The sequence below is a fragment of the Penaeus monodon genome, chromosome 41 (assembly GCF_015228065.2).
Source record: "Penaeus monodon isolate SGIC_2016 chromosome 41, NSTDA_Pmon_1, whole genome shotgun sequence".
Classification (NCBI taxonomy): Eukaryota; Metazoa; Arthropoda; class Malacostraca; order Decapoda; family Penaeidae; genus Penaeus; species Penaeus monodon.
Window position 1 is genome coordinate 19,087,115 of NC_051426.1, and position 10,663 is coordinate 19,097,777.

Here is a 10,663-nt window from a genome sequence, read left to right on the forward strand (position 1 = left end):
GAACGATGATGACATGTTACAATCAATGGAGTGGTTGTGGAAAATGTGAAAGAGTTCACTTATCTTGGAGCTGTTTTTACTAACACATATGATGATTCACCGGAAATGAAAAGAAGAACTGCTATTGCCAAAAACGTCACAGTTGCTCTCAATAACATCTGGAAAGACCGAAGCATTACCTTATGGACAAAGCTGAGGTTATTGAACTCATTAGTTTTCCCAATTGCGTCATATGGTTCTGAGTGTTGAGTGCTGAAGAAGATAGACAAGAAAAAGGTCAATAGTTTTGAACTGTGGTGTTACAGACAAGTACTGTGTATTAACTGGACAGAAAAGAAAATAAATGATGAAGTGGTGAGAAAAATAAATTGTAAAGACCGGCTGTTGGACATCTTGAACGAAAGGAAACTGAAGTTTATTGGTCATGTGATGAGAAGTGAAAGTATTGAGAAAAACTTGCTGACAGGGATAGTGATAGGAAACAGAGGAAGAGGCATACCGAAGACAAGACTGAGCGACAACATCAAAGATATTTGCGGGCTGACGATGGTAAAAGTGGAAAGATCGAGTTGAGTGGCGGAGGATGGTGGAGAGGTCCACGGCTGCTCAAACATGAGCATACCGTTATTGATGATCTCACACACACACACACACACACATATATATATATAACATTGAAAGCTAGCTGAGTTATACTATATACTCCTACCAGAATTACTACAACGCCGAGGACGACGGATGATGGTGAAAAAAAGTGCGGGTGGCCATTTTGTACAAAACATTCATGTTTTCTTGATTTCGCTGTTTCGCGTGTTTTCAACCGCAAACCACCATTTCTGTGAATTTGTTTGTTTGCATGTTTTTTTCAACACCTATAGTTTGATTGGATTTTTTTTTTAATGTAGTTTTCAGTTGAAGTATAGGCTGAAATCAGTAAACTCATTGTGATCAAGCAGAAAAATATGTATATCGAGTTTCATATACGAAGACGAGTATAATGTTTGCCAGAGAGCCAGTGCTTACTCTTAAGTTTTCGGGTTTATTTAAACGAGTGTCAGAGGTTGTTTATCACTTGACACATGTCTGTACTCCTTTATCAGTTTTTTTGAGTCCACTCCCCCCCCTCCTATCTGACCCACTGTCGTGATCACAACCGTTACACGCGCATTTCACATTTCAGGTCTACTAGCTTCTATTTCTATTTTCCTGTAAATCCCTTTTTAGGGGGCTGCAGCCCCTTACCCCCGCCTGGGATAACAAACCTTCACCTCGTATTCACGGCAAGACAGAGCGTAACTAAATGCAGGGAGATCCTTGGTAACACGAACGGAACATGAGCGTGGCCTAACACCCGTGGCAGTTATCTTCAGGTAAATATCCACGCTATGACCTGAGACATAGCTGACGGTTGATCAAACAATAATTGTGAAATCATTACTGGAGTAAAATTTTAACTCACAAGGCTGGATCATCCACATGTATCAGAAGGGGGGTCTGACTCCGCCCTGTGCTTGCCAAGGGACACCGCTTGGATTTGGCTCATCGCTGACACTGCCCCTGTCGCTTTGAGGCAGATAGAGTCGAGATTCAAAAATCTTAAGCCGCCTCTTCCGATTAGGACAAGAGTGCAGAAATAAATATTTCGCCAGGTACTGATGATAATATTCTTTTCGTATACCTGGCCTCAAGATATACGACCTAGCGTCTTTCCACAGTCTCTCTATATTTTGTGTGTGGATTTCTGGATCGTCAGGGTCCACGAAATGTTCACTATGATTTATGGGTTTGTGAATATAACCATGTTCGGTGAGTTTCCTGAAAACCGCCCACTCGTCACTTATGATGATGCAGCCAGGGAGAATGTATTTCTTAATCAGGGGGATTAGGGTAGCAGCATCTCGTCGCTCATCTATTAGGGGCACCATGAACATCTTGCTTATACGGTCGAAGCTGCAAAAAAAAAAAAATCCCTTCAATCTCTCTGTCACGTCCATATTTGCTCTTACCAATTTTGCTTTCGTCGATTACCACAACGATATTGTGACATGCTCAACAATGCTTCCTTAGAAAGTCTAGGGAGCGGGAGTTTTATTCGCAAAATTGCTTGGTTGCAAGGAAGTTCGTAAATTCCCACCCGTCGCTAGCAGCTTCCATAGCGAATTTTTTTTTTCTTTTTTTTCTTTCAACTGATTTTCCATGACAATTTGTATTGGCTACTTATTGTTTCCTCATATTCGATTGGTCCGTGAGTCACACCTTCAAAAGTGATTAGCGCATAACGTCACACACTCCATCCACACAGTTGGTACCCCTGCCCTCTCCACCCCATGCCGCACGTGACACCGGAAACAATAACATTCGACGAATTTGCTTATAAGATTATCTCAGTTATTATTTGTTTAAGAGTTAATGTTTCAGTTTGATGCACCCGTACTAATACCAAATATTGACCTTGATGAAGCGTAATAGCAGAGGCGTGACGATATAAGGATAGTACAATTTAATTAACGTATAACAAGAACCGGCAAAATCTCGACATTTATTGCACAAAGTAAATATCTTACTTCTAAGTGTGCAATACACGCGGCATTAATAACAATTATAACTGATTTGGTTATTACAAACGAACGCACTTAAATATTCGGTGTGTCGTCACAGCGCGCGACGAAATCAGGCTAAAAGCCTTCGTAGTTATGTAGAATGGACAGTAACATTAAGCTGCGTGGAGTGAAGGATGGCCACGGAATCCAAAGTATTTGGCGTTCAGGCAATGGTAAATAAATTCCATCTTATATTTTATAGTAACTAAAAGTATTGAATTGTTACCACCATATCTGACGATAATCATCACTAAGGTTTGCAAGCTCTGTTACTAAAAGGTGTTCAAAGTTTGTTTGAAAATGGCATCCACGTATTCTGCGTGTGCCGCAACGATAGCTTGACTGGAACTGTCAAAAGAGCATTTTTTTTACTGCTTGTATACCCGATTAATCAATAAAATACCGTTGCTGTTTGAGCAGCAATTAATAAAGCTTTATGCATAAAATTGATACGGTCATCAGGAAACTTTCGAAACGCATTTTCATAACAAAAGTTTCTTCTGCTCAATCATGTTTTAAGGCATCTGTATTGTGCATCAATCAGACAGAGTATTCCCGGATTTAAAAGGAGAATTGTAGACCGTAAAGTTAAGTTAAGTAAGTTTATTTACCACCCTGGCTATCTGCTCAGGCGTGGGCAATCATGATTACAATTTTACATATATCTGACATAGTGCAGTAGTCTGTAACTACTGTAATTGCACAAGGTAAAATAGAAATAGAAATCATACATAATACAAAAAATATTACTTTCACATGCTTTTGCTATTGTGTTTAAATAACACTGTTATTTGTTTACGGTAGTTATTACATAGTAAATTCAGGGTATAGTACGAGTATATCTTTCCAATGTATTAGATGAAATGAAATATTCACATAGTTCTTTATACCTTATGTTAGATGGTCTGAAAGGCTGTATCACATGGTATTCCGAGATATAGTGCTCAAACGTTCGCGTGTTTTCTTCGTTACACGGTCTACATCTAGATTCATCTGCACTTCTTGCACAGTGCAGTGCCAGTATATTCTGTATCCTAAACGTATTCTGGCAATAACCACGTCACACTGTCTGGTTTGACTTCGGTGCCACCCATAGGAAGGCTTGCTATCTCTATACTGATCGTAGTGCCTTATGGTACAGTTTTCAGGCCTTTGAGTGTTTAATCAGATCTACTAGTTCTTCCTTATGAGAAACTTTCCAATATATGTGCAACCCTAGCTAGAGACATCCCAAGATCTATGTTCACAGTATCCTTGCTGCAGGCAATCATTCTCTCTATTTTATGCCTACCTAGCCACCCAGTGGCTAGGTAGGCATTCGAGGTGAAGTTCCTTGCCCAAGGGAACAACGCGCCGGCCGGTGACTCGAACCCTTGAACTCAGATTGCCGTCGTGACAGTCCGACGCTCTAACCATTCGGCCACCGCGGCCTAGACCTTCAACATTGAGGTGTTATTGTTAATGCTTTGTAGAAATTGTTCAGTGTTCATTTCTGAAATTAGTTTTAATTCCCGTAGGATTTTGTTAGTCCTAAGAAATTGTATAAGGTTGTCACGGGTATTATACTGCTTGTATATATCAAAAAGGTCCTTAACTCACTTTTGTTCCCTTGATAATGTGGGGTCACCGACCCACTTAGGTTGTTTGGAGTGTTGCGAGTTGTTCTTGTTCTTTGGGCAGACCCAGGTGTTGTAGTGATCAGTGACCACTGTCATCATGCCCATGGAAAATTTATCAAAATTGTTACTGTGTAATCATTATACCAGTCATAGATACGTGGTTTAAAGTGGTGCTCAAGGTAAGGAGAAAAAAAAAATTTAAGCCTATATGTTTTTGCAGACTGAGTATTATCAACAGCATATCTCGTTACTATTGCAAAGTGGTCACTGATTAGCTCTGTTGAAAGCATGCTTCTGACGTTTCGATGCACAAGATCCCTTCCTGTTACATAATCTAGCCTGCCCCCCGCCACGTAAGTTTCTCTGTCTGTATCATATACTGTCATAGATCTATTGTTCACAATATGTTGGAACTCTTCGCCATTTTCATTGCATTGACTATCTCCAAATGTATAATGTCTAGCATTAAAATCTCCCATGCATATTGTGCCGTGATTCTGAAAGTTGGGCAGTGAATCAGTCTGAAACTTGAGTATACATTGTACAGAGAGAAAAACCCAGAGGATCTTCGAATATGTAAATGCTGATATTGCACATAATTGTCATCAGACTTCTGCACCATCTTATGCGGTATGGTGTCACTGACATAAGTCAATAGGCCTGTCATCCCTGTGTTCGTATAGGAGTGGCACCCTCTAATTCTAGGGGCGGTTTTTATTTCAGTGGCTGAAGTAAAGGGCTCTTGTAAACAGATAACGTCAACATTATTGTTATGAATATAATAAAGCAAGTCATTAATTCTACGGTTGACACCACATATATTCCATGAAAGAAAAGTAATTGTAAAATCACACCCAGTGATTAGCTGAATGGTTAAATTTGTGTTTGATGAAACCATTTAGTCTGCATATTTCTTGTACTGCATTACGTATCTGTGTTGCATCTTGTTTATTTATCTCTGCGTGCTGTCCACATATTGATAACATACTTATAATCCATACCTAACATCATTTTCTGGATGGTGTCCCACAGTTCATCCGTCTCCTGCGCATCTTCGTCGGCGGCATTTTTACTGTCACTGTTTTCAGATAATCCGTTGTGTGTAATAATAATATCAGAGACCTAATTCGTATTTTTCAATACCACTAATTCATTAGAAAGCACATTTTCCTGTCTACACGATCACTTTTGTTTTTCCATTATCTTTTTTTTTCAATTCAGCATCTTTTGCCTGATGCTTTTTTCAATTCTGCAATCCTCTTGCCGGGTTTGCTTCTTTTTTTCCTGGGCCATATCCAAGTCTTTTTCACCAATGGTTTCTCCTGTGGTACGTTTCCTGGGATGGGGAATCCTCCTGAAAGTTGGGGGAAATTCCCTGTTATGCGGCCCTGGGTGGGGTGTGGCTGGTCTGGGCATCGCCACTCCGCGGTCAAGGGGTTTACGGTCGGGGCTGGGGGGGGTGCTCGTGGCAGTTTTGGGGGCATTTACGGTGCCAAGCCGTCACCCCCTTTTGCGCTCCGCACCTAAACCACCTCTTCATATGGTGGCGGTGTCTTCGTTTGTCGTGTCCTTCTCGTTGTTTTTTGGGCAGGGCAGTCCTTTGTCTGGTGAGCTTCTGCACAGACAGCACACGCCGTTTTTTTTCCTGCTGTATTTAGCTATGTGCCGTAACCCTGACACTTGTGGCAGACCACAACCTCTGAGCACCATGGTCGAATGGAGCTCGGCTCTATGTTACTTCCAAGAATTGGTACTCTTTGGGTTGGCGGCTTTTCTCCGCTCTATACAATGATGATCCTATTTAAGGGCTGTCCATCCTTTTTAAATCCTCCGAGCTTTGAAAACACCCGGAAGATGCAGTGCTTCCTCAGCGGCATCCCCCTTCGGAAAACCTGGTAACCAGGTATTCCCGTATTTTCCCTTTTGGGTTTATAGTCGTCTTTGTTCTGTAGAGAGATCCTGTAAAGTGCCATTAACCATCAGGGCCCATATTTTTTGTTTTCCTGTCGTACATAGACGTTAGCGGGGGGGATGCCCCACTCTCCTACACCATGTCTAGCGGTCCTTCCTCTTGGGGGCGGCAACTGGCTAACCTCCCTCCTCCACCTTTTATTATCTATGGTAATGTGTCCTCCAAAAGGCCAGTGTAATTTACCTGCCGGGGGGGCGATGGGTTCGCGCTTTTGGGGTCATTTCCCCGTTTGTTTTCTCGGTAAGGTTGCGTGTCATTCGCATGGGTTTTCACTTTCTTCCTTCTGGTTCTGAACGAGTTGGAAATCCCTCGTTATCAGCATCAAGTCGGCAGTCGAATCCACATCGTTCATACCCCTATGCCTCGAGCATGTTACTTGGCCCCCACACTAAAGTATTCATATTTTTTACTAAGCACTGTTTTTTCTAGATTCCCTGACCATAGTATCCGACACAATTGGGTGTATGTAAAACCCACACACACCACGCACACTCGGGGTAAAAAGGAACACCAAGTAAAATCGTCCAGAACACAGGAAGGGAATCCTGATGACGCCCCTGCTTTGGTGTTTCTTGGCTTACTTTGTGACCATAAAGAATATGTGAAATTTGGCTCCCGCCCCTGTGGGAATTTCAACAAACACGATTTTAGTGTTTTTTTTTTTGGCTGAGTGTAAATCATGCTGATTCTTCCCCAAACATACAGTGCGAAGCTGACACTTAAAACATTTTATCAATTTTGCCGTCGAGGAATACAAGTTACGTCACTCGTCAACAAGTCAAATGTGACAGAAAACAACAGCATAACTGCGCTAAACTCCGAAGGAATATTCCATTCGATTTTTTTTTTTTTCGAAAGTTCGAGGGCTCGACGAAAAATGTAATTTACCTTTTGAAATTATAAACATTAAAAAAAACGGATAATAGTGAAACACTGCGCTATTACTGAGAAATAAAAGTTCTGAATGTGGGGAGTTGTACCCGAGGAAGCCTGGACACGTCGCCTTGAGAGTAGCATGGGGAAGGAAAAAATTCTTGCTACCCTGACTAACCAAGCCCAGAGACAAGAGGGTTTGCTCTTGTGCTTGACTGAATTTACTGATTTTGTGCCACATAGCCTACTCCCACGAAACCTCCACCAGCAAATCTATCATGATATTGCAACAAGGCTAAGTGTCATACTTATGAACTTAAGTAATAAGTGTGAGATAAATCAGTTCTACAAAACATTTTATGCGCGTTCATTTGGCGCTTTTAGGGACCTTGGCATCGCCTATCACCGGCAGACAGGCACGGGGTGCGTGGACGAGTGTGAGTTTTTGTGCAATGGCAGTCACGTGTAAGGGTGTGGACAGGTTTTGAGTACATGCATGAGCATGCACAGGGCCCCTGTGTGAGCCAGTGTGAGACCACCCTATACGAAATAAAGGCTGCCTTGTCGTTCAGTCTGAGTATGGTCAAAGGCAAAAGGGAGTTCACCCTATATAAAACAATCTACTGCCTTCTGGGATCTATAAGATGAAAAGGCCTTTGGAGTCAACCCTGAGGGAATCCGGAGGTGAAGTCCCGAAGGTATTTATTACTGCTTGCAACCTTGTTCTGGCAACTCCAGCAATTTCCGCTAGTGCCAAACTGTAAGTCTTTGCTGTGCCTTTCGATCCATCAGTGGAGGGAGGGAGCCTGCTGCGTGCGGAACATTTTTCGCTCAGGAATGATTCAACCTTCTTTCTATGAAGGACACTGCAAAAGCGTCGATACAACACAGAGAGTGGCAGTTACCAGTTACCGTTACCAGCTACCCAAAAACTCAATTGGCGTAAAAAAAAATAGCACGGACAGCCCCTCCTCACCTTCCCTTTCCCCTCAGGCACGACAGTGTTTTAAAAATGCCAAAGTCGACATTGACTGAAGATGGCCGTTTATATATAAAATATAATAATATATATATTATATTTAAAATATATATTATATATATATATATATATGTATATATATATATTTTATAAAATATTTATACAGTTTGTATCCGACTTTTCCAATGTAATCTAAATATTTCAAATTAGCGATCCCAGTGACTCAGTTGGAAATCTGTCTTCTTGTACAAAGTTACAACAGGAAAAAGGACAAAGCTTATTGATACCTTCTTTGGTTTTTTTAATCGTATATATAAATCGGTCCAAACAACTACAGATTATTAGTTCGAGCCATATTTCAAAATTTTATTGCGTGTAAGATGAATAAGAAAAGCAAATGTATTAGAAATGCTATTTTCATCATGCAAATGAGAACAGAAAGATGCATTGAAAAACAAGACTTTGTACATGCATTTATTGGGTTATGAGAAAGCTTACTTACAAAAACTGGCATCGATGAAAAAACGAGATTAGATTGTCAAAAGAATTATATTGGAACAAAGGGCAGCAATTCCATTAATGGAGAGCTTAGTGAGAGAACATACAACAAACGTGGTGAAACACCAAGACTGGGGGTTCTATCTCTGACATGTTCTCTCTTTATGGTGAGATTATCATGAAAAGAGGGACTGGGGGAGGGGAAAATTTACTATCATGGTGTAACACTGTCGAACATTGGGTTTATGCAGATGATACTGTCATTATTTCAGATAATAAAGACCTTCAAAGTTTGAATACTAGTTGAAAAAAAGGGTTTCTAAACATCAATAAGAAAAAAAAATCTTTTAGCAAGAGAGCAAACAGCCCCGAATGTCACCTAAGTATCAGCAATGAGCCAGCACAAGTTTCAGAAATTTAGGAAAGTACTCTGACAAGTGGGGATAGATGTAATACAGAAATTAAACAAAGAATTGCTTAACCTAAGAGAGCCTTCAGTGACAAAATAATTATTCTGACCGAAAAAAAAAACTAGCATGGAAACCAAGAACAGATTCCTGAAATGTCATATCTGGCGGTAATGCTTTCAGGATGTGAAGCATGGACAGGGAATAATAAAATGAAAATTGCATTGATGCCCTTTGAAATGTGGGTGTTATTGGTGAATATTGAAAGTTCTTTGACAGAAATGCAAGCCAACTCTACAGTCTTATAGATATTTTTACATCATACAATGAGAGAAGAAGGCTTAAAGAAAATATCTATTGAAGGAAAGACAGAAGGTTCAAAAGAAAGGTGTAGACAAAGGAAAGACCCTTTTTAGTGATTTAGCCAACGCAACTGGCCCGAACCAAAACCAAGTTCCTCAAACTTTCTCAGGATCGCACTAGTTTTCAAAGGAATAGTTTTCCAATGCCAGGGGCCTGACAGGGCCCTTAAATAAACAATAAGATAAATCCACTGCTATGCTTATAATGTCCCTTTCAATTAAAACGTCATTTACGTGCATACAAAAATGCATATGCATACATACATTCATAAATGTGTGTTTGTGTGTGTGTGTGTGTGTATGTATGTTCGTATGTATGTATGTATGTATGTATGTATGTATGTATGTATGTATGTATGTATGTTTTTTTTTTTGTATGTATGTATGTATGTATGTTTTACATATATATATATATATATATATATGTTTGTCAATACTTGACGCATGATCGGACAATAAAATGAACCCAGTACTCCGCTCATTTCCAACCACCCTGCCTCAAGTTTTTGGGTTTTAAGGGGTCTTAACAATCTCATTCAGAGGATTCAAATAGGTCCATAGGCTTTGAATCATCCCGATGCTTCGTGTGTCGTGTAAAATCAGATAAGACAGTAATAACTGTCATTAATATCAGTGTATTTAATCTAGTGATACATTAAACCATAAAAGCTAATTCCATACATTTATTAAACGACAGATATAGTACAGTATGCCTTTAAATGCACGCCATGCTACCTGTAAAAAAAATATATATATTACAGTTAAAAACGGTTAATCCTGGTCAATGAATAACTTAGTATTTACAACTCATCCCTAAATAACATGCACAGCAGCTAGTGCAAATGTAATAATCATTTTCATTTTGATGCTGATGAATTGGTAGGGATTAGAGTACAGTATCCATTTTTACAGTTTAAAATGAGAATAATCCCCATGTTACCTAGAACTGAGGATATGAGGATAAGTTTCAATTCATATTTGGTGCAGGATACTTGGTCACCACCTCCTTGGGCCACATTTTGAAGATTTTGCAGGATTTTAACTACCATTATTCTTTGATGATGTCCCCTTACAAACACGTCGTCAACCATGGTTGATGCACGATGGAGCTCCGGCACACAGCAGTTTTTGTGGAAAGAGATTATTTTGAATCACACTTTTTCCCGAATAGGAAATTGGCTAGGATGGACCAATTTCAGGCCACAAAAATCATCGAATTTGGAACCCGTGGGAAATTCTTAAAGAACTTACTTTACAGTAAAAATGCAGTCGAAAGTGAAACTGAACTGCTGCCGCAAATTATAAATAGCTGTGCAGACATGTTGCACAATGTGATGAATTCCTTCATCCACC